Genomic DNA, 27,940 nt, shown 5'->3' with positions numbered 1-27,940 from the left:
CAAAAAGGAAAACAATATATACATATACATACACCTTCCTAATATTGTGTTGGTCCCCCTTTTGCAACTGTGATGCACTGTGTATTCTGACACCTTTCTATCAGAACCAGCATTAACTTCTTCAGCAGTCTGAGCTACGGTAGCTTGTCTGTTGGATCGGACCACACGGGCCAGCCTTCGCTCCCCACGTGCATCAATGAGCCTTGGCCGCCCATGACCCTGTCGCCGGTTTTCCACTGTTCCTTCCATGGACCACATTTGATAGGTACTGACCACTGCAGACTGGGAACACCCCACAAGAGCTGCAGTTTTGGAAACGCTCTGACCCAGTCGTCTAGCCATCACAATTTGGCGCTTGTCAGACTCGCTCCAGTCCTTACGCTCGTCCATTTATCCTGCTTCTAACACATCAAGTTTGAGGATAAAATGTTCATTTGCTGCCTTATATATAATATATCCCACCCAATCAGTCTTATTCACTTCACCTGTCAGTGGTCATAATGTTATGCCTGGTCGGCATTCTAATATTAAGCATAGCATATACAGTATATGTATAGCATATGTCTAATTTTTGCTACAGTTGAAGGCTTAACTGTCTATAGACTAATGAAAAAATGCTGTAGAACTTATTCAAGGTGTAAATACATGGGTATTCAATATGAAAGTTTTGACAGCCATTGGAAGCCTAGTGGGTAAAGCTTTGAGCTGTCAGTAAGAAGGTCTTGGGTTTGAGACCCTCTCAGCTCATTGTACGGAGTGCCAATGGCTGACCCTGCGCTCTGACCCCAGTATCAAACAAGTTGATATACATGGAACAAGAACTTCATTGTACTGTACATGTGTGTATGTATATATGACAACTGAAGGCATTCTATCTATTTAAACTGGTCAGCAGAACTAGGCCAATTATGCAGTTTTAAGTGGTAAAACACCAACCAAACACCATGCTCTCACTTTGCCAATATGCCATGGTAAGAAAGGTGTCCCAGCATTTCCGAAACATGTTAATTTTGTGGGTGGAATGTTGTATTTTTAGATTTAAGGTAGTGTCTTCCACCCTACCCCATGGTAAAACTCAACCATTACCCTGTCTTTATTCTGACACACACAAATTCACAAATATTTTAAGTACATCCATAATAACTGCATCGTCTCCTCCACTCCTCCTGGCTAGGAATTCCAAAGTCAAGCTCGGTTTATAAAAAAGTGATGAAAACCTTAAGCAGGGAAACCACTTTTATGTGCAGCTCATTCGAGCCAGAGCTAATTACGTTCACCAGGTTTCAAAGTACTTAACAGAGAGCTGCCGCTCGCCAGACAAAGCCATGCCCAACACATGCTATTGTTACACATGGAAGAACCTGGCATCTGTTAGCACTGCTGCAGAAATGCCCAGAAAGTGTGTATGAGAACACACATCAGCCCTCATTTCTTCTTAATTGACCATTCCATTCTGATCAACCCCCCCTTCTTTTCTCATTTTGGAGACCATTAGGCAGGTTTCTCCTTTTTGGCAGGGAGTTGGAAATGACAGTTGAAAGGAATAAGGGTTGTCACAGTTAATGAACTCCTGGAGCGGCAGCCGTCGGAGGAGTAGTCACGAGCCCCGGGGCTAGAGGACCGTTTCCCGACTCCAAAAGCATGTAGAGGAACAGAGGTAATGAAGCTTGGAGCCACAAATGTGCTGATTTGAGTCTGTTGTCCAGTAACAGAGGTGGAAGTGGAAGCTTTTTTGATAGGCCAGTTTGGGCCCATTTGCTGTGTGTCTGAACATAAAATCTAGTTCTTTATGTGTTTTCTCTCGTGGAAAAATGGGTCCGGTTTGGTTGGAATCATTGACCGCAATGCATTAACACACCCTAGACTGTATATGTCTATGTATTGCAGGGAAATCGAACCCTGGACCACAGCAGCAGTGCCAACCAAGCACTCTGTCTTTTATTTCTTTTCTGTTTGGTTTAAACAATTGGACCTCATAGGATAAATAAGCAACTGATCCCAATATTATTAAAATCCCAATAAAAAGCACTAATTTACCCATCTAGAGTTTTTTTTAGATAGATAGATGGATGGATGGATGGATGGGTGGGTGGATGGCTAGATTTCCTCCGAGAGCTCTGGTTTCCTCCCACAGTCCAATAACATGCAAGTGAGGTGAATTGGAGATATAAAATTGTCCATGACTGTGTTTCATATTAAAAACTGTGAACTGATGACCTTGTGTTGAATGTGACCAAAGTGTAAAACATGACGTTAAAATCCTAATAAACAAACCAATAAATCTTAACGGTTGCAGTTTATGCCAGAGACCTATGTTCAATAAATAATACTCTGTACCTAAAGTACAGTAATAGTGTTTCTAACACTAAAAATACTGATGTGCACTATTATTTATCCCACATGTTCTTTTTTGTATTTAATATTGTAATTGGCAGGCCCCAAATCTACTGCTTAATAAAATAACCCATTTTAACATGGTAACTTTTGGCTTCTTTGTTGCAAGTGCACAAAAGATTCTGGCAACTCTGGGCACTCTAAGCTTCCCAGGTGCCACATTATTAAAAGTTCACCCTATCATCTGAGATGAGATTACTAATTTGAGCCCTGACAGTGCCACAGTCAATCTTCACTGGGAGTCTAATAGACCGTAATTGGTGCTGCTGTCTTGGGCAATTTAAATATTGATCCATCAACTGACATGTGGGTAAACCTAGTAATACTGCATCAAAACAATAATGGAAACATTTAACATTATATTAGGAAATAAATGAATTTATTTACTTTGTTTTTACAGACCAGTGGGTATTGGCTACAGCACTGGGCACAAGATGGGCAAAAGTCCGGCGCAGGGTTATGAAGTAATGAAATCAACAAATAAAAACTCATAGTTTCATCATTATCTAATCTCTACAGTCATAATTTTAAAAAAAATCACTCTCCACTTACTCACTGATAAGTTAACTGTAAGGTAAACCCATTGTTATCTGTAAATAAGAAATAATAATCAATGAAGGCTTTGCCAGCTTTGGTTTATGTGCATATGTGGGTCAGTGCATGTAAATTTTTCTTAAGCATGTGTGGACCAAGCAGCTCATTTTACACCCTGACGGTTTAATTGGATGCCAATGCTGTGCGCCTAGGCAGCGCTGGGACCCTCGGGAGTTGTGCATCTTCACACAGGGCTGGCATAAACTGCTAGAGCAGGGGGGCATAAAATTATTGGTGCTGGGTCAGGAGACAAAGGCTAATAAAGATGCAAGACTTAAATAAATCAGCAAAATGAGAAAGCTACATGAAATACAGCATGCCACAAATATCACTGCATACTGACGAGATCAATCCCACCCCCATCTTCACTCCCCCTTTAACCAGTGAAGGGATTTGGGATCATCAGAAAAAAAATGACACAGACCAAACAAACTCACAGCACCATCGCTTTCTCCAGAGCGTTAGCATGGACCCAGCTTATCAACATTTGGTATTTGTTTGCTTTACGATCGCTAGGCGTCATGCCCCATCACTAGACACTGTTTTACAACTTTAACATTTGCAAAGACTGCGCAGGTTTACTAAATCTTCCAGGCTTAACAGGGGGTACGCTTATATGGCCGATCCAAGCGTGACCTGACCTCGGTTTAGTCCACAAGCAGTGATATAAATACCAGATGGGGAGGAAGCATCAGCTAACCTTGAGTAAATTACGGGAAGAGGAAAGCGACTAAAACAGTTAGGAGTCCTTGGGTTCATTTGGAGGCACTAATAGTTTCATCATTATCTGATCTCTGTAGTCATAATAAAAAAAAAAAATCTGATTCAGGCTAGTGTTTATGAGTTTCAGGAATTTACATAAAGATACCTGAATTTTCATCCAATAACGGGCTATCTAACAAGATACTATAAGTGAACAATATAAAAAAAAAACCTATTGTGCTGTTTCCTAAACCACATACTACATACAGTGTATCACAAAAGTGAGTACACCCCTCATATTTCTGCAGATATTTAAGTATATCTTTTCATGGGACAACACTGACAAAATGACACTTTGACACAATGAAAAGTAGTCTGTGTGCAGCTTATATAACAGTGTAAATTTATTCTTCCCTCAAAATAACTCAATATACAGCCATTATTGTCTAAACCACCGGCAACAAAAGTGAGTACACCCCTAAGAGACTACACCCCTAAATGTCCAAATTGAGCACTGCTTGTCATTTTTTCTCCAAAATGTCATGTGATTTGTTAGTGTTACTAGGTCTCAGGTGTGCATAGGGAGCAGGTGTGTTCAATTTAGTAGTACAGCTCTCACACTCTCTCATACTGGTCACTGAAAGTTCCAATATGGCACCTCATGGCAAAGAACTCTCTGAGGATCTTAAAAGACGAATTGTTGCGCTACATGAAGATGGCCAAGGCTACAAGAAGATTGCCAACACCCTGAAACTGAGCTGCAGCACAGTGGCCAAGATCATCCAGCGTTTTAAAAGAGCAGGGTCCACTCAGAAAAGACCTCGCGTTGGTCGTCCAAAGAAGCTGAGTGCACGTGCTCAGCGTCACATCCAACTGCTGTCTTTGAAAGATAGGCGCAGGAGTGCTGTCAGCATTGCTGCAGAGATTGAAAAGGTGTGGGGTCAGCCTGTCAGTGCTCAGACCATACGCCGCACACTACATCAAATTGGTCTGCATGGCTGTCACCCCAGAAGGAAGCCTTTTCTGAAGTCTCTACACAAGAAAGCCCGCAAACAGTTTGCTGAAGACATGTCAACAAAGGACATGGATTACTGGAACAATGTCCTATGGTCTGATGAGACCAAGATTAATTTGTTTGGTTCAGATGGTCTCAAGCATGTGTGGCGGCAATCAGGTGAGGAGTACAAAGATAAGTGTGTCATGCCTACAGTCAAGCATGGTGGTGGGAATGCCATGGTCTGGGGCTGCATGAGTGCAGCAGGTGTTGGGAAGTTACATTTCATTGAGGGACACATGAACTCCAATATGTACTGTGAAATACTGAAGCAGAGCATGATCCCCTCCCTCCGGAAACTGGGTCGCAGGGCAGTGTTCCAGCATGATAATGACCCCAAACACACCTCTAAGACGACCACTGCTTTATTGAAGAGGCTGAGGGTAAAGGTGATGGACTGGCCAAGCATGTCTCCAGACCTAAACCCAATAGAACATCTTTGGGGCATCCTCAAGCGGAAGGTGGAGGAGCGCAAAGTCTCGAATATCCGCCAGCTCCGTGATGTCGTCATGGAGGAGTGGAAAAGCATTCCAGTGGCAACCTGTGAAGCTCTGGTAAACTCCATGCCCAGGAGAGTTAAGGCAGTTCTGGGAAATAATGGTGGCCACACAAAATATTGACACTTCAGGAACTTTCACTAAGGGGTGTACTCACTTTTGTTGCTGGTGGTTTAGACATTAATGGCTGTATATTGAGTTATTTTGAGGGTAGAATAAATTTACACTGTTATATAAGCTGCACACAGACTACTTTTCATTGTGTCAAAGTGTCATTTTGTCAGTGTTGTCCCATGAAAAGATATACTTAAATATCTGCAGAAATGTGAGGGGTGTACTCACTTTTGTGATACACTGTACTATACTAACTGGTTAATTTAGTTCCTCACCACATTAATCATCCAAGTTGCACATTGTATCTGCAAATGCCTAGAACACCAACATAAGGAGCTTTTTGGAAAGGCTTAAATTTGTATTTTATTTATTTATTTATTTATTTATTTTTGTAGATAGGTGGGTAAGATAGATCAGCAGACGTGAATCTTTGTAATTTGCAAGTATATCATTGCAAATAAATCTAGATATTTGATGGTTTTGTCAGTTCTTCTTCCAATCAACCAACACATTGAATTGGTATTTATTCATCAGTGTTTAGTCTAAAAAGCAAAACAACCCAAGAGTGGACCAACAAAGCAAAAGAAATGGCAAAGTGGATTTATAATAATACATGAACAATAGTGGCATGATTTGTATGTACTATGTGGTTTGGGACGCTGCCTCAGTCACAAATGATGTCATTACTATGATGATAGTAGGGGATGTTGTAGCCTAGTGGTTAAGGTACTGGACTAGTAATCAGAAGGTCGTTGGTTCAAGCCCCACCACTGCCGAATTGCTGCTGTTGGGCCTTTGAGAAAGGCCCTTAAGCCAATTGCTTAGACTCTATACTGTAAGTCACTTTGGATAAAAGCGTCTGCTAAATGACGAAAATGTAAATGTAAAGATGTATATGTGACAAATACAGGTCATTATTTAATTAGGGCAGCTGTAGCCTAGTGGTTAAGGTACTGGTCCAGTAATCAGAAGGTTGTCGGTTCAAGCCTTACCACTGCCAGGTTGCCACTGTTGGGCTCTTGAGCTACTGTAAGTCGCCTTGGATAAAAGCGTCTGCTAAATGCAGAAAATGTAAATGTAAACTCAAGAGCAGACCATACAAAAAATAGCAAAGTGGATTTATAATAAATAACAATATAATAAACAACATTGGCGCAATTTGTATGTACTATGTGGTCTGCACCCCATGTCCGCAGTGGTCAGTATCTACCAAAAGTGGTCCAAGAAAGGAACAGTGGTAAACCGGCGACAGGGTCATGGGCGGCCAAGGCTTACTGATGCACGTGTGGAGCGAAGGCTGGCCCGTGTGATCCAACAGACGAGCTACTGTAGCTCAAATTGCTAAAGAAGTTAATGCTGGTTCTGATAGAAAGGTGTCAGAATACACAGTGCATCAAAGTTTGGTGTGTATGGGGCTGCATAGCCACAGACCAGTCAGTTAGGAAGGTGGTCATAATGTTATGCTTCATTGGTGTATTAGGCTATACAATAAAACATAAAAGTCTTGAGTATAAACGTTTTCAATCTAATTATTGACAACCTAATTATTCAATAATTCAATCTAATTATTGACAAACTCAGGTATCAATCTGATTATCAAATTTTCATCAAATAAAATGAAGTAGACAGGGACATCCTGCTAAATAATTAGACCACCCTATAGCTCAAAGACTCCAGGTCCTTGAGAGAGATATGTGTTTTTTGCCAGACGGACATTTACAACCTCTTGACTCAGTGAGAAAATCAATTTCCTTTTCTATAAGCTGTATTCAGGGGTGTTTACTTAGAAAATAGCGCTGCCTAGGAGGTGGCAAAAACTTTATTCTGACTCAGTGTTGGACATCATGCTCTGCTCACCCCTTTAGGCTTGGAAACTCAAACTAACCTCTGCACCTCCTGGCTTCCTCGAGCAAACAGATCCGCAGGCAGTCCCGAAGACAGGCTGCCGACCGTTCCATCTAGAAGCCACTGACACGGATGGGAATGACATTTCGACCAGGGGCCAAGAGGTGACAGATCAGAATGGAGATCACGGCCCCCTCTTTCACCACGGCTGTTTGTGTGGTTACGCCTCCCATTCCACGGTCGGAGATGGAAGCGTCGTCTGGGTGCTCTGGGAGTGGGACAATGTGCTAATTCCTGTGAGTGAAGAATTACCTGCTCTTATTTTGTCATCGAAAAATGGAAACACAGGCGCAGACTTGTCAGGTTTAACAAAAGACACAGACTCCGACGAGATGAAGAATGCTATCATTAGGAAAAAAAACCTGGAAGAGGAAGTAGGGCTTAAGGAGAGGTGTCATGGAAAGGGTTGTTCAGGAGGGGGGAAGGATTGAGTGAAGGAGAGACATGCAAGTCAGGAATGCCTTTGTTTCCCCGAGGCTAATATTTGCGCACAGATTCTGCATTCGCATCTGCATACCCTGTTTGCAAAATGGAATGAAAAGATCACTGATGGGTTACCAAGCAGCATGGGGCAAGGGGGGGGGGGGGGGGACACAATAAAGGCTGCATGCTAAGGATATATATGAATATATATACTGTACATATACATTAAAACCACCTCCTTGTTTCTACACTAACTTTTCATTTTATCAGCTCCACTGACCATATAGAAGCACTTTGTAGTTCTACAATTACTGACAGTAGTGCATCTGTTTCTCTGCATGCTTTGTTAGCCCCCTTTCATGCTGTTCTTCAATGTTCAGGACCCCCTCAGGACCACTACAGAGCAGGTATTATTTAGGTGGTGGATTATTCTCAGCAGTGCAGTAAAACTGACATGGTGGTGGTGTGTTAGTGTGTGTTGTGCTGGTATGAGTGGATCAGACACAGCAGTGCTGCTGGAGTTATTAAACACCTCACTGTCACTGCTGAATTGAGAATAGTCCAGCAACCAAAAATATCCAGCCTACAGCGCCCCGTAGGCAGCGTCCTGTGACCACTGATGAAGGTCTAGAAGATGACCAACTCAAACAGCAGCAATAGATGATCGATCGTCTCTGACTTTACATCTACAAGGTGACCCAACTAGGTAGGAGTGTCTAATAGAGTGGACAATGAGTGGACACGGTATTTAAAAACTGCTGCAGCGCTGCTGTGTCTGATCCACTCATACCAGCACAACACACACTAACACACCACCACCATGTCAGTGTCACTGCAGTGCTGAGAATGATCCACCACCTAAATAATACCTACTCTGTAGTGGACCTGTGGGGGGTCCTGACTATTGAAGAACAGGGTGATAGCAGGCTAAAAAAAGTATGTAGAGAAATAGATGGACTGCAGTCAGTAATTGTAGAACTACAAAGTGCTCCTATATGGTAAGTGGAGCTGATAAAATGGACAGTGAGCGTAGAAGCAAGAAGGTGGTTTTAATGTTATGGCTGCTTGGTGTATATATACATATAATAATAATTAAATACTGTATATACATATGTTTTTTGGGCTTTTATTCAAACATGAGTGGCCCTTTTTATTCCTCAACATTTGTTGCACACGGGGTAAAATTCACCGAGGCCAAGATTAATTCCTTGAGGACTTTGTTTCTTCTGTTCATGCTAATTTCCTTGCTCAAAGCAGTTCCGTTCCTCTCGTGACCTCCCTCCTGGCATCTTTGATAGAGTGCCGCTAGACTGAAGGCAACAGCAGTCCCGCCATCTGTACCGCCACACAATTACAACCAATCACCAACGACCATAATCCAGGCTGGCCTTGGCACTTAGCACCAACATACCAACAGACAATGCAACTGGGGCCGTGCGTTTTAAAGCCAATTACCTGAGCATCTGAGAACATTTCTGGGCTCCGAACCGCCGTCGCGCTCATCAGAAGCACCCACAAAGGCTAGCAAAGGCTTTGTGTTCCGGTGTCGTGTTCCCTTTAATGAGGGAGAACACGGTGGGGGCGCTGGGTTACTTTTCTTACCACGGAACAGTAAACAAGTTTATTTTCACTACAAGCTAAATGACACTTGGGTGTTTATGTGGCTGTAAAGCTAGAGCTAATTGAGAAACTTAAGGTTGGTTGGGAATTCTTTACTACGTCTTGTTGTTTAAGGGGAAGGGAGAAAAGTTTGAAGCAGTAGTCGAGGTACCAACAGTCTGAGGTGGAGAACATGCTTCGTTAAACACATGTCTGGCACATACACTAGGTCTACAAGTTAAAAAGAGTCTTTAGAATTCCCTGCTCAAGCTTGGACCTTCACTGTTATACCTAAAGCAGAGACAAGTACAGACCAAAAACATGCAAAAAAACATGCCACCTATTGACTACCAGAACCCTAATCGTAGTCTTGTACAGATACCCCACATTGATACAGGGCTGTGCAGCAACTTGGACAGTGGCAGCCTGGATTGGCAGCACCAATCACCTCAAACAAACAGTGGACTCAAGGCACCTAAACATCATTAACAACTTAAAGGAGCTGAGGTACCAACAGTCTAAGGTGGAGAACATGCAGGTTTTATTCAACACATGCCACCTATTGATTACCAGAACCCTAATTGTAGTCTTGTACAGATACCCCACATTGATACAGGGCTCTGAGTGGCTCACAGTGGCAGCCTGGAACGGCAGCACCAATCACCTCAAACAAACAGTGGACACAAGGCACCTAAACATCATTAACAACTTACAGAAGCTGAGGTGGAGAACATGCAGGCTTCCTTTAACACATGCCTGGCACATACACCAGGTCTACATGATAAATGGAGTATTTAGAATTCCCTGCTCAAGCTTGGATCTTCATCATGATCTTAAAGCAGAAACAATTGACAACGAGAACCCTAATCGTCGTCTTGTACAGATACCCTACTTTGATACAGGACCGTGAGGCAGCTTGGACAGTGGCAGCCTGGAACAGCAGCACCAATCACCTCAAACAAACAGTGGACACAAGGAACCTAAACATCATTAACAACTTACAGGAGCTGAGGTACCAACAGTCAAAGGTGGAGAACATGCAGGTTTTATTCAACACATACACCAGGTCTACAAGATAAGGGGTGACTGGGGTCTTCAGTATTCCCTGTTTAAGCTTGGATCTTCAACGTGATCTTAAAGCAGAGACAAAACTTGTGACCCAAACAAACAATGGACACAAGGCACCTAAACACCATTAACAACTCACAGGAGCTGAGGTACCAACAGTCTAAGGTGGAGAACATGCAGGCTTCATTCAACACATGCCTGGCACATACACCAGGTCTACAAGATAAAGAGAGACTTTAGAATTCCCTGCTCAAGCTTGGATCTTCACTGTGATCTTAAAGCAGAGACATTTACAGACCAAAATATGCAAGCTTTATAAATAATTAATAATAAAGAGAGACAAAGGCATGTCTAGATGTTACAGCAACATGCTGGTAGAGCCAAAACCCTAAATGGGGTTGGCATACAGATAATTTCGCATATTAATAAGAATGCGCACATCACAGCTTGGCTGCCATAACACTGAATGATCTGCCACTAACAGTAACTAATCTGGATTTTGGAACAAAAGACCACAATAGACCACTATCCGAAGACCTAAGAGATCGTGCAGAAGAAATAGGGGTGTAAAAGTTCTGATAAATAATTGAGGGATTTGTATGTTAGCAGAGGAACCTAAAACTGAATATGATGTGGGACAGGTAGCCAGTGTAGTTGATAAAGAATTGGGGTGATATGAGCTAATATTGGGTTTTTTGTTTGCTAGCCTGTTTGATTTGGTTGCTAAAAGATTATCTGACTTGGCAACCATGAGTAAAGCAAATGAGTTACGTTAAATTCCTAAAGTCTCCTGACCGACTACCAAACTGACATAAAATCTTACATCATTTTAAGTGTCCTGCACTGCAGTGTCCCTTTAAATGTAAGGTGAACCCAAATGAAATTCATTTTGCTGTATATCTCACACTCTGGCTTTTCGTTTCAAAGCGCCACCATGAAATGAAAACGACACAAGCTAATGCAGCTAACTTCCAGCTGTTCCAAATTAGCTTAAAGCTTTAGGTATGCAATGAAACCCGGACGCCACTCGAGCAAATAATTGCATAAATCTTTGTGACCCAAATGTGGTTCTTAATAACCTGATTTCATCATTTTGAGCAAATGAGTTCAAATAATGCGTAAAGACTTAATGTGTAACAAGACAATAAGTGACGTCTGGCTGAACCCTGGTGGTAATACTATCTGATTGAGTCTAACAAGGCCTCAATGTCTGTATTCACTCCAAGGCTTTCTACCATCTTTGTTCCCATTTTACTACATTTAACTGGCTCCTTACTGGCATCCGGTAGTGTGCCAGCTTAAGGAACGTGGGCAGGGGCAAAGAGCAGACTTGCTGCCAAGAGTAATGCAATACAGTAGATTTTCTTTGCCGTCTTCGGCAAATTCCTTGGCCTTGTTAGTTCAAACACGCGGCGGATCCCGTCTCCAAATATTTAAGAAGGCTATCCCTCTGCTTGTAATTAAAACTGGTGAGGCATGTTGGCTCATTTCCCCGAGACTTATGCTTCTCTAGGGAAGTAGGATCATGGGAACAATGGGCTGTCGGAACTCGTTCCCCCGTCTCCAAGTCTTTGCCCTTTCTTTGACACCTTAAATGAAAGACGATCTCGATCCAAGCAAATGTTTGAGCGGAAAACAGAAAAGGAGGTTTTTTAGCTCGGTGATTCACAGTTGTTACCATCCAAACACACTCTCAGAGACTGGTAATGATACATTAGCTAAATCATAAAGTAAATATGTCAGCCCAGACTCTAAGGGATTTGTGTATGTAAACCCACGTGTTGAGACGAGCCAGAGCATGGATGGGAATCTGTGCGCTCCGACTGCTTTGTTTCAAGCCACGGCCTGACCAAGACAGCGAACGTGTTTGGCACAACAATAATCAGATCGTCTGGGGCAATTTACAGTAACTAATCCACCTACGACAGTGCTACTGTGCCATGTTTCTAGAGATGTTACTCTTTAGGGACTGGGAATACCACTCAGAATATACCCTGGGCACCAAGCCAGTCCCTGGTAGAGCATCACAACCTAGCATTTACTTATATCTTGGGTAGTTTCATGTATTAATTCCCCTTTGCCACCTACAAATTACAGCAGCAATACAATCTAGGCAGGATATTTACTTACTTACTCAAATGTGCAGGTAATTTTGGGCTTCCAGTTTACATTTTCAAAGCCTTTGGAAGGTAAGAGAAAACTAAAGTACCTGGAAATAACTCACACAGGGAAGAACCTTCCAGACACCAGGGTCAAACCCAGGTTCCCACCAGCAACCGACTTAACCAGACCAAGATGTATTACGTTGCATCCGTCTTCCCAGCAAGAACTTGATGAATTAAGCTGAATCTGGATGAAGTTATTTTATCTGAGATGAATCAATGACTGCAATTGAATGGTGTCCTGTAATGGGGGAATATTCCCACCTGACACCCATTGTTTCCTGGTGGAACTGGTCAACCTTGACCAGGATAAAGTGGTTGATTAAAAAAAAAAAAATAATAATAATAAATGAATCAAGCATAAATAGAAACATGTTCACCTACACAGACCCTCGATCGATCACATTAACCTTTCAAGCTGAACTCCCAGCACAGCACCCCCACCCAATCCTGCTGGGAACTGCTCTGAATTCAAACCTTTATGTATTCATAAAGAAGCACGTGCAGGAACTCATTTTCTTTCCCGCACCACAGATAAGCGTTCGAGGGATGCCGGCCCTCGTGCTTATTTTGCCATGCCCCAGCGATCAACCCCATTTTCATCTCAGCGTTTCATTGCCCTGTCTTGGCAAGATCGATAATTTGCTCTGTCGGACCATGTGCAGCCTGTAGAAAGAACAGAGCCGTCGTGGTGCATAAATTTTTAATTAAAAACAACTAGAAATACATTTAATGGGTCACTTTGAACTAGGAGGAGATGGGTTTGCACAAATGGGTTTGATCGGACTGTCGTTAGGTGTTTGATCTATACAGTTGAGGTCAAATAATCAATTATTTTTTAAAAATCTATTTACTAAGTTCTGTTGCTGTTTTTGTCTGTGACTGAATTATACAATTTTATTGCAAAAACTGGCAATAACGGCACTCTTGGGCCACAATGGTCCCAAGCCCTTGAGCAATTCTATCAAGCAGCTGTGCACCAACATAGACATGATGGCTACATCTGAGGGTGGAAGGGCTGAAAGGATTACTTGTTAGTGTTTCAATTGCAGCTTTTGCTGACTGGTTTAAGGTGCTTGCACAGAGACAGGGAATAATGGAGATCAGTGCCTGACTCTCCATATGCAATACACACATGTTAAAGGGGACATGCGTTAGGTACAGCTCCTTCCTGCAGCAGTAAGAAGTGATATATCTGGGCAATTGGATAAGACTAGATTGGAGATAAAGGGAAAAATGCATAAATAGAATTCAATAAAACTGGCAATAACGTGTAGTATAATGTAATTATGGTTGGAAATAATTACATATATAACAATTAAGAGCATTTTGAAATGGGGTTACTATATAGGAAAATCTAGCTCTGGACAGATCTCAAAACACAGATACATTTTCATAGGTCAGAAATGTTACATGGATCAATTTCTAAGCAATGCAAGGTCCTCACTCTCTTAAAGTCATCACTCTCTAAGCCAAGGTTGGAAAGAAAACCCAAAGTGTCATTTTACACCAAGAGGAAAATTGTCCTGTGGTCAGTAATAATCCAAGAACAGGTCAGCCTTGACTTATAAGCTGTTGGAACCAAGTGACACTGTATACAGTCGAGTAAGCTTGGCATTGTCAAAGGTTGCCATGCAAAAAGAGATGTCCTGATGTTCTTCTTTGTCTGTGTGATCAGCAACAAACCTCAGGTGAGCATTAAGGTAAAGATTTTAGAGCAGGAGCTTCTAGAATACATGCACTATGGCCACTGGCCACTAGGGTTCGTGTTACTATAATAAGTAACAGAGGATTGTATAAGTGCTTGGTAATCCATTTGAGGCTTCGATTCAATGCACCTGATCTAAAAATGGCACGTGTTTTTTACTGCACTGGAAACCATGGCCTTGAGGGGTGGGGGGCTGGGGGTGAATGTCCAAGGTTTGAATACAGCATTTAAGTGTTTACTGATAATTAAGATTTGCAAAGTTTCCTTTTCATTCACCCAAACAAGCTACAAACTCATGAATGACTCTTTATAGAATTCAGACAAGCTCAGAACGGCAGCAATCCTGGCACAAATTCCAGCCCATGCATCGGCTGGATGGCATCCGATAACACACACTTCATCACTCAGCGCACACGCACATGGCCAGCGGTGATAAAAGGTCCGGAAACCTGATCGGCGCTAGAACGACGCATTTAAACATGCAGCCTGCAGGCAAACAACTCGCTGAGTGTGCATCGCTGAGAAAAGATTAGGTATTGATTTGCAACCTCCTACTCGCAAGAAGCAAAGAGTAACATCTTCAGTTAGAGATAATTACAACTTGATTAGCAGCAATATATATATATACACTGATCAGCCATAACATTAAAACCACCTCCTTGTTTCTACACTCACTGTCCATTGTATCAGCTCCACTTACCATATAGAGGCATGTTGTAGTTCTACAATTACTGACTGTAGTCCATCTGTTTCTCTTCATACTTTTTTAGCCTGCTTTCACCCTGTTCTTCAATGGTCAGGACCCCCACAGGACCACCACAGAGTAGGTGTTATTTAGATCGCTCATCTATTGCTGCTGTTTGAGTTGGTCATCTTCTAGACCTTCATCAGTGGTCACAGGACGCTGCCCACAGGGTGACAGTGACAGTGAGGGGTTTAAAAACTCCAGCAGCGCTGCTGTGTCGGATCCACTCATACCAGCACAACACACACTAACACACTACCACCATGTCAGTGTCACTGCAGTCCTGAGAATCATCCGCCACCTAAATAATACCTGCTCTGTGGTGGTCCTGTGGGGGTCCTGACCATTGAAGAACAGCATGAAAGGGGGCTAACAAAGCATGCAGAGAAACAGATGGACTACAGTCAGTAATTGTAGAACTACAAAGTGCTTCTATATGGTAAGTTGAGCTGGTAAAATGGACAGTGAGCGTAGAAACAAGAAGGTGGTTTTAATGTTATGGCTGATCGGTGTATATAGAGGGAGCGAGTTCATATCTCGTTTCATTTATTGTGTTAAGACTGCACGATTAAATAAACTCTACCAAGACTTTTATGAGCTCTGCTACAAAAAGAGTTATGGTGGGCTTTAAGTAAGAGTTTGCTACTTGCAGGAATAATAAAAGTGTTCTTTTTATCCACAATCCAGCATATGATTAATCCTGCTAATAAAATCCAGTTACGACTAATGAAAAATAATAATAAATACAATGCTAAGCAACTCAAAACATAGCAGACGCCTGTGACAGTATACAGTCTGAGCAAATAAGGGTTAAGGGCCTTGCTCAAGGGCCCAACAGCAGCAACCTGGCAGTGGTAGGGCTTGAACCAGCAACCTTCTGATTACTAGTCCAGTACCTTAACCACTGGGTTAAAACTACAACTCCCTATTTGGCGCTCAATTAAATTTAATCATGATAAAACAAGAAACCGAGTAATTAATTGAAAGCCTTGAAGGAGTCTGTCTGTTCTATATTTTTAATTACTGATGAGTATGCCTGTTATGGCGTCAAGGATTCATTAATGCCTGTTTTTTGTTTCAACAGAAGTGCTTTTAGTCACAGGTCATCTTTGGTTGTCCACAGTTTATCAGAGCAGGACGTTTGGGGTGGCAAGGTGATGCACTAAGTAATGCAGGAGGCAACAAGCCCCAGACAACTAGACTTCCAGTTCCTATCTGAGACTCTTTGTACAGTCTGGAATGTTCTGTCTTAACCATATTTTTCCCCAAGCATTCTAGGTCTACTCTAACCTTCCAAACGCAGATCAGTGAATTGTCTAAATACTCTGATTTGCCTGTGGTGTGAATGAAACACTGGCTAGATAAATAAATATAGTTACTGACGCCACAAAAGGTCACAGGGTATCCTCTGGGATAGTGTGGTTTCCAACTACCTCTTAAATATGCCACTAGGTGGTTTGGCTACTCTAAACTGGCCCAGTTGTAAGTTCAAATAAAATAGTGTGAATGTGATTATATACACCGTTCAGGAAGAACATTATGACCACCTTCCTAATATTGTATCGATTCCCCTTTTGGGGTCAGCATGCAGCCCCATTCGCAACAAACTGCAATGCACTGTGTATTCGGACACCTTTCTATCAAAACCAGCATTAACTTCTTTAGCAATTTAAGCTACAGTAGCTCGTCTGTTGGATCGGATCACACGGGCCAGCCTTCGCTCACCACGTACATCAGTGAGCCTTGGCCGCCCATGACCCTGTCGCCGGTTTACCACTGTTCCTTCCTTGGATCACTTTTCATAGATACTGACCACTGCAGACCGGGAACACCCCACAAGAGCTACAGTTTTGAAGATGCTCTGACCCAGGTCTCTAGCCATCACAAATTGGCCCTTGATAAACTGGCTCAAATCCTTACGCTCGCCCATTTTTCCTGCTTCTAACACATCAACTTTGAAGATGAAATGTTCACTTGCTGCCTAATATATCCCACCCACTAACAGGTGCCGTGATGCCTAAAACACTGAACACAGTAGACTAGGTAACAGGTGAAGGTATCATGATTGGGTTTAAAGAAGAAGTCTTTGCAAGCAAAGAAGGGTCAAGGCTCACTACTTTGTACCAAACTTTATAAGACAATGGTCAGTTTCTCAATGTAGAATTGTAAATAACGTATGTCTTTTACCATCTTACAGAAAAAGACAAGTTGTGGAAAACCCATGTTTAATTCAACTGTGAATAACCTGTATTTAATTAGACTGTCTATGCTTTTGCTTTATGCTGTTAAAACGTTGTATTTACTGTTGTACTGTAGTGTTTGAGTAGGATGAAACTGGTGGATAAAGTTCTACAGACAATTATGATTTACCTCTAACAGTAAAAGTAAGTGGAGACAAAATACCCATGCTGCACTAGCTTAACAATATTACATTTGAATAAGAGCTCATTTTACGCCTACAAGTTCACCGTACCCATCTCATTCCACTGCTCACTGAAGATCCTCCAACAATAGGCAGATTTTAAAAACTCACTCTAGGGCTCTTGAATGCAGCCTTACGACTGCAGATCAGAATTCTGACAAATGGAACAGGCCTGATCGACTCAAATCAGAGGGTAACAGACTGATAAAACTTTCAGTTAACCTTCCAGCTGTGCCACCCAGGCTAACCGTGGGGTACACACGTCGGCCTGGAGTGACGGACCTGGGCCGGGATTCTCTACGGGGTTCCAGCAAGAGATAAGTGTATGGTAAATAGCCTAATAAACAAGCAAGGAGGTTCTGGACACGCCCCATCCCATTGTGCCACCTTTATCACGTCTGACCCAAAACCAAATACCCAAGGCCCCCCCATCTCCTTGACGACGTAAGCGGGGGGCCGCAACGTCGCCTAGCAACCGGGAACAATAAGTCCCTGGGAAAGCACACTGCTTATGCAAAAGGGCAGTCTTTTCATTCTGTCTAGAGGAGAGGTGGAAAGGGGCACCGGGCAAGAAAGGAACAGCGAGGGAGACAGAGGAGACAACAGTGGGTTAATGGATGGAACATATTCTGATGTCAGCGAGAAGTTTACCTAACGCAAATGGCACAAGAGCCACTTTTACTGGCAACGAATTCAGTTTTTTTTCTCTTGTGGTGTAAAAAATGCTGTACTAAGGGTATTATATATTTATAAGGTGGTACCTTGAAACTCAACGTCAATTGGTTCTGAAATAAAGCTGATAAAAATAAAAAGCAGATTCTTACAATTTCTCAGAACCTCAAGCTGTAACACAAGTTTAAAAGTGAAACAGGAGGAAAATCCAGCTAAACACAGATACATGTGGAGCTTTCAGAGTGAATTTAACAGTTATTTAACACAAATGCAGATTCGTCTCATATTCACACTTTGATGACGTTTTACTGATCAAGCCGAGCGCTAAACAAAGTGGCTGTTCATTGTTAATTTGAAATTAAATAAATACATTTTTAAAAAAAGAAACTGAACACATTTAAGAGAAACGTTGAGTTTTAAAGATTTTGAGTTTAGGGGACGTTGAGTTACAAGGTACCACTGTACTGATGGAACATACTGATTCACTTTTTATGATATATGTTCATTGCATACATCTGCTACATTTGCAGATGTGCATAAAATACTAAAATAGACCCAATACTAAAAGGTCATGATATTATGTTATTTATATGTAAAAGAAAGTGGAAATTTGTATGAAATTTATGATATAGATGTCAATTTTCTTACAAAACAAATGAACCTTTTGTTAATGAGCTACAAATTAAAACATCAGGATGTTCCTCTTGGCTTTAGAGCTTAGTTAAAACACAGAGGGCCTCCCTTCCGCACATGTTCCTGTCGAGACCATTGCCCCAAGCCGGCTGTGCATCTAGACAACTTATTTCATGTAGACATGACATGAGTCGGAGGAAAAAAGGGAAGCACCACCATGTCAGTATAACCAGCTAGGTCTGGATTCTTATTCCGACTTAAGTAAGAGAATTCAAATGTCTTAAAACTAGCAATAAGTAAAAAAAACTGGTAATAAGTAAAATAATAAATAAACAAATTAATTAATAACCATACTGCGAATTTCAGCTTGGCTGTATTACATTTAATCTACCTTTACAGTTGATAAAGTAATAAATACATTAAAATTTTCCGTTCTTGCTTTATATTTGTTACAGCAACCATAAGATTTTCTTTGTCAAATGGACTGCTCTATTATATATGTATACTGTATATCCTGTATATATATATACGTATATACGTATATATATATATATATATATATACAGTGTATCACAAAAGTGAGTACACCCCTCACATTTCTGCAGATATTTAAGTATATCTTTTCATGGGACAACACTGACAAAATGACACTTTGACACAATGAAAAGTAGTCTGTGTGCAGCTTATATAACAGTGTAAATTTATTCTTCCCTCAAAATAACTCAATATACAGCCATTAATGTCTAAACCACTGGCAACAAAAGTGAGTACACCCCTAAGAGACTACACCCCTAAATGTCCAAATTGAGCACTGCTTGTCATTTTCCCTCCAAAATGTCATGTGATTTGTTAGTGTTACTAGGTCTCAGGTGTGCATAGGGAGCAGCTGTGTTCAATTTAGTAGTACAGCTCTCACACTCTCTCATACTGGTCACTGAAAGTTCCAACATGGCACCTCATGGCAAAGAACTCTCTGAGGATCTTAAAAGACGAATTGTTGCGCTACATGAAGATGGCCAAGGCTACAAGAAGATTGCCAACACCCTGAAACTGAGCTGCAGCACAGTGGCCAAGATCATCCAGCGTTTTAAAAGAGCAGGGTCCACTCAGAAAAGACATCGCGTTGGTCGTCCAAAGAAGCTGAGTGCATGTGCTCAGCGTCACATCCAACTGCTGTCTTTGAAAGATAGGCGCAGGAGTGCTGTCAGCATTGCTGCAGAGATTGAAAAGGTGCGGGGTCAGCCTGTCAGTGCTCAGACCATACGCCGCACACTACATCAAATTGGTCTGCATGGCTGTCAGCCCAGAAGGAAGCCTCTTCTGAAGTCTCTACACAAGAAAGCCCGCAAACAGTTTGCTGAAGACATGTCAACAAAGGACATGGATTACTGGAACCATGTCCTATGGTCTGATGAGACCAAGATTAATTTGTTTGGTTCAGATGGTCTCAAGCATGTGTGGCGGCAATCAGGTGAGGAGTACAAAGATAAGTGTGTCATGCCTACAGTCAAGCATGGTGGTGGGAATGCCATGGTCTGGGGCTGCATGAGTGCAGCAGGTGTTGGGGAGTTACATTTCATTGAGGGACACATGAACTCCAATATGTACTGTGAAATACTGAAGCAGAGCATGATCCCCTCCCTCCGGAAACTGGTTCGCAGGGCAGTGTTCCAGCATGATAATGACCCCAAACACACCTCTAAGACGACCACTGCTTTATTGAAGAGGCTGAGGGTAAAGGTGATGGACTGGCCAAGCATGTCTCCAGACCTAAACCCAATAGAACATCTTTGGGGCATCCTCAAGCGACCAGCAGAGGAGCGCAAAGTCTCGAATATCCGCCAGCTCCGTGATGTCGTCATGGAGGAGTGGAAAAGCATTCCAGTGGCAACCTGTGAAGCTCTGGTAAACTCCATGCCCAGGAGAGTTAAGGCAGTTCTGGGAAATAATGGTGGCCACACAAAATATTGACACTTCAGGAACTTTCACTAAGGGGTGTACTCACTTTTGTTGCCGGTGGTTTAGACATTAATGGCTGTATATTGAGTTATTTTGAGGGAAGAATAAATTTACACTGTTATATAAGCTGCACACAGACTACTTTTCATTGTGTCAAAGTGTCATTTTGTCAGTGTTGTCCCATGAAAATATATACTTAAATATCTGCAGAAATGTGAGGGGTGTACTCACTTTTGTGATACACTGTATATATATATATATATATATATATATATATATATATATATATATATATATAATGTATGTATGTATGTATATTGCACTAGTCAATGCAGTGAGCATAAACACTAATCGAAAACATTAAAATTGATGATGAAAGTAGGGTTTTAATTAGCTTAGAAATTAATCACAGTTTTTTTGTATACAGTATCAATAAAGTGTAGCACTGTATCTTAAATAAATATCTTAAAATTAATTGTTGTATTTGATATTCATAATAAATTATTTACAGTTATACGAGTATGTTTAATACGAGTATGAGTACTAAGCTTTTAAATGTATAAACACCTGAGCAATGTCAGAACAATAAGTTTTCTTTGATAAGATCTGTCATTATTAAATTACAAATAAATAATTGACAGCTAATAGACGGTAATAAATAAATAAACAGTTCTATTAAAAGTCAGAATTAACAGGAATTAACAGAGCTAGCCTATCATAAAGCTAAACGCTGGCACAAGTCATGTTGACAGCAAGTTAATGATGCTATGCATTATGTTTTTAAAATAATGTATAAATATAAAATGCTAAAGATTAATTATTTAAATCAATAAGCTTTCCAAAAATTGCATGTTCATATCTAATGAGCCATGTGTAATGATAAAAAAATATAGATGAATGGATGGACGGTTGGCCGGCCCGACAGATAGACAGACAGACACCAAGGCAACAGCCAGACTGACATTAATGTCTAGCAGCATTTCTGTGTTAAAAGCTTTTCCAGAGAATCAGCTTTATAGTCTCTTACTGTTTATTGTGTAACCTGCACTAAACACATATTTGTCATGAGTTAGACACTGAGAAAAGCCAGGACTAGCTAGGATAGAGCCGAGCAGTCTGCCTTACATGGAAAATATTTAGCAGAGGTGGATGTGCCAACAATTTAGGTCCGTCTTCTGCCATCCAATGATATTTTTCTCAATAAAAGGTCCACTTTGCTAATACAGTCACTTAATCTTACAGTTCGCAACATAAAGCAAAGGATGTTTGGGTGGCGCAGTGGACTACTAGACCAGCCCATCTCTGAGTTCTGGGTTCAAACTTTGGGTGCTATCAGCCAGCCATGTAGCAAAAGGAAGCCCTGTCTGGGATGTATTTTTGCCCCCAGTGTTTCCGGAGAAACCAGACCCACCACAATCGTGACCTGCAGGGAAGAGAACTGTTGGGTATCCCTAACTTAGTGGGGCTTTTCTTGTTTAGCTCTGAGGCCTTCTTTAATGAATTGCCAAAGGCCTGTTTGTTTAAGCAATGGCTTTGTTGACACGGTCAGCAAATGGATAGGGAGGAGAATGACATCTCTTTTTTGTGAAAGTCTTACCCATGGTGACATCCTTGCCAAACCATTTAGTGCCACCAAGTGCCAGATTTGTCCCTGTTTGCTGCTTGCTCTCTCCTCTTTGTGCTTAACTTATCTTTTCAATAAGAATGTGCTAAGCAATGGCCTTAATATTTAATGGTCTTAAAACAAACGTTGATTTTACTTCTTCGCTGCAAAATAATAAATGAAATATTTATTATTAAAGAAGGACTTTTCAGAACCAATAATAACCCCTATACTTAAATAATTATGGTGCTGGTACTTCACTGCCTGCCAGCAATCAATGCAAAGAGGGGGTTGGGGTTCATTTCTTATTATGTATTTACTATTTCATTCTCACAAAGCCCATGCGCCATCCCAATGACCACACCGTTTGAAGTGTAAATCCAGGTGAAGGGGGAGAAAATTTAAATGCACCAATTTCAAAGCCCCAACAAATACCCTGCACCCCTCCCCAATCAACCCGGTGTCTGTTTTAATTTTTATCTTCTTTATTTGTCCTTTTCAACCTCTCTATGATTAAAACAGATTGTTCTTTTGCAGTGCAGGAGGTTCACTGCACTGAAACATGAGAAGATCCTTTGTCCAATGAATTATGAATACATGATCCTTTATCTAGGGTGCAAAAGAAAATATTGTCATGTTGCAATCTGGGCTGGATTAGCAGGATTCAACAAGACAAATTTACTCTGGAGCCTTTCCCAGTCTGTATAAGTAGGGCTACGTTTGCTCTCTATTGCCGCTTCCTACCTCCATCCCCTGACCCACTGGGAAGTCCAAATAATAGGATTAGTTGACCGTAACATAAAGGACGAGGCATACTGTAAGTTTGAATGACACCCTATGGTTCCTCCTCACCTTGAGTTGAGAGAATCTCCTTTACCCCCTACAAGCATCATCTATTTTTCTCAACAAAAGAAAGCAAGAGGGTTAGGAATTTGGTGTAGCTAGCATGTTAAAGCCCACCTTTACTTTCTGTCCCTCCAACTGAGAGTGAAATGGGATCAGAGCCCTACAATGGTCAGCCTTAACACCCTGACCAGGCCTGCAGAAGAGGCTTTAATAAAACAGTACTACAGCAATAACCAACAAACAATAATCAACTGTAATGAAGCATCCAAAGGAGTCTTTCTTCTCCCAAAACAAAAGTATTCTTTATAGCTGCCCGTGTTTATTTGGCATCAAGATTTAAACCAGCCAAGGCATCTCAGCCGACTGGAACCAGAACAAAGCCGCAGTTATGCCCACTGGGCAGAGCCGCCCTCCCTGCAGCTGGAGGGTTTACCTGCACTCAGTGACAGCCTCCCACATAGATATCTGACCCAGCAGTTCCAATTCAAGGACTGACACAAACTTCTAGAAACAGCAAGAATTTGGCTTTCAATGCCTTACTTAGTCAGCAATGAGCCAAAGAGAAGGTTCTGGTGCTAGTTCTAGTGCCGGACCTTCATTTAACCCACAAAGGTACAAAGAAAATATCTCTATGTTTTCATTGACCAGTTTGATTGTATTTTGTAAGCACGAATAAGTTGTAAAAATTGGGGCAGGGAAAAACAAGAGGGAAGAATTCATAGAATATTAGTTCCACAATAAGCAGGTGAATCAGTAACAGGTGATGGTATTATGAGCCTTTGGTGAATCCAAGCAAAGATGTTATGTGGCTCACCAATTTGTGATACTATGTGAGAGAATCATACTGTGATAACATGCAAACAAAGCCATATAATATTTCTATGCAGAAAAATCATCAAGTTCTCTGGGCCTGGGCTCATCACAGATAGACTGGAAGACACTGGAACATCTGCTTTGGTCAGATGAATCCATATTCCTAAAAAAAGACACAAATTCTCAGTGCCAAAAACAAAAAGAACCATCCTAACTGTTATTAGTGAAAGGTGCAAAATCCAGCATTTGTCATGGTATCAGGGTGCATCAGTGCCAATGACCTTGTTGACTTGCATATGTGTATGCAGTCGAATTATACAGACTGCAAATTATGCAGACTGGATTCCCAAATTTAAGGAATTCGCAAGGGTCAGCACAACCGGAGTGCAATGGCTGAGCCTTGCCCGGGTAAACCACCTTCTTGATCATGGTCTCGCTCCTGCCGGGTAAGTAGTGCATTTCACTGGCTCTGTACTTGTACTGTGCACAATGACAAAGTTGAATGTAATCTAATTGAATCTAATCTAAAGGGTACCACAGGGTGAAACAGAGGCATATAATGGGATTTTAAAGAGACATATGCTGTCGTTAACGTGACATCTGTCCAGGAAGTCCAAATTCTTGTTTTTGTTGCATTTACAAAATGTCCCAACTTTTTCTGAAATGGGTTTGAAGTTGACATTTTAAAAACAGAAAATGTGGTCTGTGCCAGCTTACAGATTGTTCAAAAATGTAAACACTGCGCCAACTGCGGGCCCCCCACCAATGCACCGAAATTTTCGAATATATTGGTATACTATTTAGTATAAGGAATGCACCTTAGTATATGATAGGTAACAATGCAGCCTTATATTACAATGCTAAAGGCAAAAAAATTTTTTTTTATTCTACAAAATGATTGTGTCATATAGCGGCTACAGGCTACCAGAATGATGTCTGGTTCCAATTTTACGCCCTTCACTGGGAATCTCCTTAAAAAAGGCATTTAACCTAGGTCTACATAAAAAGATAAAGTAGTTTATGACCTCTGCATGTTTTAGCTATAAAGCAGGGAAAAACTTGAATGCATCCAAGAAAGTTGATTTGGTTTGATCTGCCAGAGCCCCAAAAGCTTACGAACAGATTTATGTTCCACAGTGTAGATTTCATCAACTCATGCCTATATATAGACTGATCTCAAACTAGAGAATTTTCATTTAAAATAAAGAAATTGTACTTTACAGCTGACATTGTGAGAGACCACGTTTTGTAACCATCTATATAACGTTTAAAGACGGACTCTTGACTTTCCAAGTCAGAATTTCATACCGAGGGGGCATTTTTTTGTTTGTTTTTTCATAACCGCAAGTTGAAAATTCAGAAATACGATGAAAAAATTTACAGACTTAGCCCAAACAGGGTGGGCATCATAACAGAGAGATGGCTTAGTTTGTTTCTGAGGTGGTACACAGACAACAGACCTCCTGTTGGAGAGGTAGATACACACAAGGCAAAAAAACAAGGCTTTAAGAAAGCCCATCTACATCCTGCAAACTGCAAAACAAAAGCACAGTCTTTAGGTGTTCAAAGAAGACATTCCAAACAGCAAACAAACAGAGGTACTTAGAGACAAAAGTAACGCCATAGTGTAGATGAAAAAGGAATTTAGATTCACTTCCCCAGCAAGCCGATGCAGAACCCTAGATCAGAAGCATGGTGGCACATTCCACGTTCCTGCTGAACTTTCTATCAAACTACAGATCTTTACTCATTGTCTGGTATCTCTGCTAGCGTTAAGGCTTGCGTACTGCCGTCACCTGAGAGTAAAGATCTGGAAGGAGGTGTTGACAGAACTCGGTAGTGCAGATTAGTGTAGGCTCGCACTAGTCTGCTCGACGCTGGCTGTGTGTGTGTGGGCTTCATTTGCTCCTCACGGTTTGCTTATTTACACATTCAAGACCACGAGAGACAAAACAGGGAGTGGGAGAAACGGCTTCCTCGGTGCCGTGTTTACACAAAGGCCTTGCTTGAGAAAAGAACTGAAGTCATGCTAAATGGGAAGACCCCTGCTTAACTTGTGTGGTAGCCCACCGGACTGGCCCACCCATTTTAAAAGGTTTCGAATAGCAATTAGCTTATAGACAGACATTAATTGCCTTGTATATTTTCATCCTTGCCCTGCATATTCCCAGGGTTTCTGGGAAAGGCTCTGGGCCCAATTTAAGACAAAGCTAATTTTATTACATAAATAATATTAAGTATTAACTATATAATATTTACATTTGCTGCATTCAGCAGATGCTTTTATCCAAAGTGACTTACAATTATCACTGAACATGACTTAAGCAAATGAGGGTTAAGGGCCTTGCTCAGGGGCCCAACAGTAGCAACTTCGCAGTCATGGAGCTTGAACCTGCAAGCTTTTAATAACTAGTCCAGTACCTTACCTACTGAGCTATCACTGCCCTTGATTGTATATAATATAATATACACCAATCAGGCATAATATTATGACCACTGACAGGTGAAGTGAATAACACTGATTATCTCTTCATCACGGCACCTGTTAGTGGGTGGGATATATTAAGCAGCAAGTGAACATGTTAGAAGCAGGAAAAATGGACGAGCGTAAGGATTTCAGCCAGTTTGACAAGGGCCAAATTGTGATGGCTAGACGACTGGGTCAGAGCATCTCCAAAACTGCAGCTCTTGTGCAGTGTTCCCGGTCTGCAGTGGTCAGTATCCAAAGTGATCCAAGGCAGGAACAGTGGTAAACCGGCGACAGGGTCATGGGCGGCCAAGGCTCATTAATGCAAGTGGGGAGCAAAGGCTGGCCCGTGTGGTCCGATCCAACAGATGAGCTACTGTAGCTCAAATTGCTGAAGAAATTTATGCTGGTTCTGATAGAAAGGTGTCAGAATACACAGTGCATCACAGTTTGTTGTGTATAGGCCTGCATAGCCACAAAGCAGTCAGTAAGGAAGGTGGTCATAATGTTATGCCTGATCGGTGTATATTATATAGATATAACCTGTAGTTTGACTAGAGGATTTGAAAGACAGCAAGAGATAAAGCATTTAAGTATGCCAGCATATTGTTTGATTTTTATACTGTTTTACCTTCTTACACTGCATCCCTTGTTTGACTGATAGCTAAACCCTGACACTGATGTGGCAAACTTTACAAACCAGACCTCCTGTAACTGGGAAGCCTTCAAATTTCAGGTTATAATACATAGAAAACAGGGAAATAGCAAACAGAGTGTGAAAGTGCAGGAAGAACAAGCCAGTCACTATGGGAGATGTTATTGCTGGCTGCTGCCTCTGTATTCCGACCCTGCACATGAAGCTGGTCAGTCTACATAGGATTAAGAAAGTTAAGCACCAGGAAGCTGTGCTTTTCCAAAGTTGTCTTTTTCAATAACTTACAGCCTTCTTCACTTTTATTTTTTCCATAATGTTCCAACTTGTTTACTTTTACCATGTTGCAATGTGATCGTTTATGTATGCTTCATCAATTCATAACAGCCAGCTTCATTCCCAAATGACCAAATGTTAAATAAAACTAAATAAAAAGCTAGAGAGGAGAAGGGGAGGGGGACGTTCATTAAAGATATTCCACAGCTCACCAGGCACTAGACTGATCCAGCTCACAAAGCTCCTGAGGGAGCAGGAGTTGAAACACATTTCCGTTACCCACAGATTGAATGGTTTGATGTTCAGGCCATTTATGGTGAATTTTTTAACAGGCCTGATCTATCTGCATTATTAAAAAGTCAGAAATATGGAATTGCTAGTATAAACTATCAATGGACTGGGTGTTTAGAAGAAACAAAGACACTTTAAACCCATCTGACATAAGTGGGAACCAAACGGGTTCTCTAAAAACCTGGTCCATTTTCTCTAGAGACCGAAGAAGCCATGAAGTACTTTAGCAACTCGTAAATTCACTTTTAACACCTAAGAAGGCCAGGGGCCAGAACGTTGATTGGGTGCCGCTGGCTAATGGGCAGACAGATAACATCACTTCTGACCACTGTGCATTTCCT

At 41.4% G+C, this 27,940-nt stretch overlaps 1 protein-coding gene and 1 non-coding gene across 2 annotated transcripts in view; both read right to left on the bottom strand.

Annotated features, from left to right (window-relative positions):
• The window catches only part of slit1a (slit homolog 1a (Drosophila)), a 156,967-nt gene that overhangs the window by 97,826 nt on the left and 31,201 nt on the right, over positions 1-27,940 (bottom strand). The gene's annotated exons all lie outside the window — the stretch shown is intronic.
• On the bottom strand, positions 24,211-24,367 carry LOC134327184 (U1 spliceosomal RNA). The gene has a single exon (XR_010014693.1). It is a non-coding gene; the product is annotated as a U1 spliceosomal RNA (small nuclear RNA).

The sequence above is a fragment of the Trichomycterus rosablanca genome, chromosome 14, assembly GCF_030014385.1.
Source record: "Trichomycterus rosablanca isolate fTriRos1 chromosome 14, fTriRos1.hap1, whole genome shotgun sequence".
NCBI classification, from domain to species: Eukaryota; Metazoa; Chordata; class Actinopteri; order Siluriformes; family Trichomycteridae; genus Trichomycterus; species Trichomycterus rosablanca.
The sequence above is the reverse complement of the archived record's forward strand: the minus strand, read 5'-3'. Positions and strand labels throughout refer to the sequence as shown.